Source organism: Lactuca serriola, chromosome 8 (assembly GCF_051521515.1).
Source record: "Lactuca serriola cultivar US96UC23 chromosome 8, Lser_US96UC23_V15, whole genome shotgun sequence".
NCBI lineage: Eukaryota > Viridiplantae > Streptophyta > Magnoliopsida > Asterales > Asteraceae > Lactuca > Lactuca serriola.
Window position 1 is genome coordinate 233,022,679 of NC_136415.1, and position 2,500 is coordinate 233,025,178.

At 32.8% G+C, this 2,500-nt stretch overlaps 1 protein-coding gene and 1 long non-coding RNA gene across 4 annotated transcripts in view; one reads left to right on the forward strand and one right to left on the reverse strand.

Annotated features, from left to right (window-relative positions):
* Window positions 1-1,610, reverse strand: part of LOC145069164 (uncharacterized) — a 1,636-nt gene extending 26 nt beyond the window's left edge. The window contains exons 1-4 of one of the 3 annotated variants that reach the window (XR_013689325.1): window positions 1,296-1,610; window positions 512-655; window positions 340-417; window positions 1-205 (exon numbers count right to left, since the gene is read on the reverse strand). The exon at window positions 1-205 is cut by the window's left edge and continues 26 nt beyond it. This is a non-coding gene — a long non-coding RNA (uncharacterized LOC145069164). Of the gene's footprint in view, window positions 265-339; window positions 418-511; window positions 656-998 lie in introns of all 3 variants that reach the window. The other 2 variants (XR_013689326.1, XR_013689324.1) reach the window with 2 other exon arrangements.
* LOC145069161 (wax ester synthase/diacylglycerol acyltransferase 4-like) overlaps window positions 1-2,500 on the forward strand; it is a 14,887-nt gene that overhangs the window by 5,453 nt on the left and 6,934 nt on the right. The gene's annotated exons all lie outside the window — the stretch shown is intronic.

The window sequence follows — 2,500 nt, forward strand, 5'->3', positions numbered from 1 at the left end:
ATTTTTCTAAATAATGACATTGTTCTTTGTAACATCTATCCCAATAATGGCATTCAGTAGCAATACATTCATAGTTAAATACATATACAATGCTACAATAGCAACACATTTAATAACAACAAATTCACCAGGCTCTACCACAAATGGCTGAATAACACCTCAACTACGTTATGCATCTTTCAATGTGTATCATCTTCTTCAAACGCTATGCAAAACCATTAGACAAAAACAGATTAAATAGGTCCAAGTAAGTGATTTAATCATCTGCTACACAAAGAATAAACAATCAGTGCAAAAAAGGAGAGAAGAAAATCGACTCATCAAGCTACCCCACGCTACCTGTAATCATTGGTTTGACTTTGAGTTTGACGTTTTGATACATGTAGCTAACATCCGAGAGTCAACGATTTTGAAAGACTATGAACACAACAAAAGATAGCACACAGATAAGACATAAAGGTACAAAAAAACAATAGAATGCTTTCAAAGATGCAAAAAGGAAGTAGGCTACATGAGTTGAATCCCTTGAAACCACAGCCAATTACTCTCATCTACAAGGGAAGAAGTAGCTGCCAACGGTGGTAATGTAAGCAACAGGTGGGCATTTATGGATTATCAGTTCTATCGACCTTCATAGATATGTAGGTGGTCAAATCTAAAAAAAAAATGCATGCAGGTGGTCAGATCTAGAAAAGCCATTATTTATCGGATGTCGAATGTGTTCCTGACGCATGTATTTCTCACAAAAGACTGAAACCATGGTCAAATATGAAACAAAAAACCCAACACAATTAACAAAGCATTTCTTCAAATATGATAAACCGAAAACACAAAAAAAATCGTTTATGTTCTAACTGGAAAAATCAGATATTCACAAAGAAAATAGAAAAAACAGATGTAGATCTAGATTTAACAAACAAACATTTAATCAAAATCAAAGAAACCTTCATAAAAGAAAAAAAATAACAAAACAAATATATGTAAGGCAAATGACATACATCTAGGGTTTTCTTTAGAGTGTGCATGTTTGTGTGTACGGAGATTTAGTGGCAGTTTAGGGTTAGAGAGGAGGTGGAGGGGGAAGGCGGTGGAACGATGGTGCCGCCTAAAGTTCTAGAGAGAGAAAGAGCATATGCAAGGCATGGGGTGAGGCTTTGGGAGACTTGGCATTTAATCAGAGATGGTGAGAGCAAAAGGAAGTTTGATCGATAGGGATCTCTGATCACAACTTAAGAATATATATGTAGATCGAAGACATGAGCCGCCCATCTTCTTAAAAAAACTAATAACCTTACCTGAGAAATCAAAAGGAAATATGCTTACGGGTTCAGCTCCAAGTCTTCGTCTTTGATTCTGACGGTGACGGTAGGTTAAATGGTGGAGGAGGTGATCAGAGAACCGGGAAAGGGAGTCGGGTTTTCAAATTTTGAATCGAAGATAGTTCAGGTAAAAGAGTGTGTTCATGAGGTAGTCAATCGGAATCAAGGGAAGTTGGATCAGTGTAGTAGATCAACGGCCTGGACACATTTAAAAAAGACCACCATGGTAATCCTCGTGATGGTATAGATAGAACATTAAACACTTTATTCTCATTGGTTGAGAGCATTTCACATAGATCCCAACCAATTAAATCCTCACCTTTCAATGTAGATTCATGGTCCAGATTTCGTCTCCTTGAAATGTAAGGGACCCACATTTATAAACTCATAAAATGGTATATATATATATATATATATATATATATATATATATATATATATATATATATATATATATATATATATATATATATATAATACCCGTATGATACTGCGGCGGTAATTTATTTCATTTCGAGTATTAGATTCCGCCCAGAATTTAGTTCAATTCGGTGGACATCAGAGTTTTTGTTTTTTTTTTTTTTCTTTTTTTTTTTTTTCCTTTTTGTGTATAACTTACTTTTAGTAGATGGTTTCTTTTGCTTTTGTTTTTATTTATAATAAAAATACATTGCAATACATTCAAAATTGTTAAACATAAAAAAAAATTATTCTATTTTTTTCCACAAATTTAACTTGGAATATATTCAAATAGTGAGAAATTAGGATTTTTGAAGTTTAAGGTGTAAAATTTGAAAACACATAATTTTATTTGTTGTGACAATTGTTTGAAATTATAATATTTAGTCCAAAAACTAAAATTTTGTTTTAAATATTTTTAGAATCTTAGAATAAACACAATATGTATTTATAATAAAAATACACGAACGATCCCTATGGTTTGGAGTAATTTGCACGTTTGGTCTCTAACATAATTTTTTAAGTCGGAATGTCTCTACAGTTTGTTTTTGTTGCGCGTTTGGTTCCTGTCTTAGCTAAAAAAACTATTTTGCCCTTAATTTTTTAATCTATTTGAAAAAGGTGGGGTGGGTGAGGTAAGATAAGATGAGGTGGGAGTGGGGTTGTGACGTGTTTATTTAAATAAATTTAAAAAAATTAAGGGCAAAATAGTCTTTTTAGGT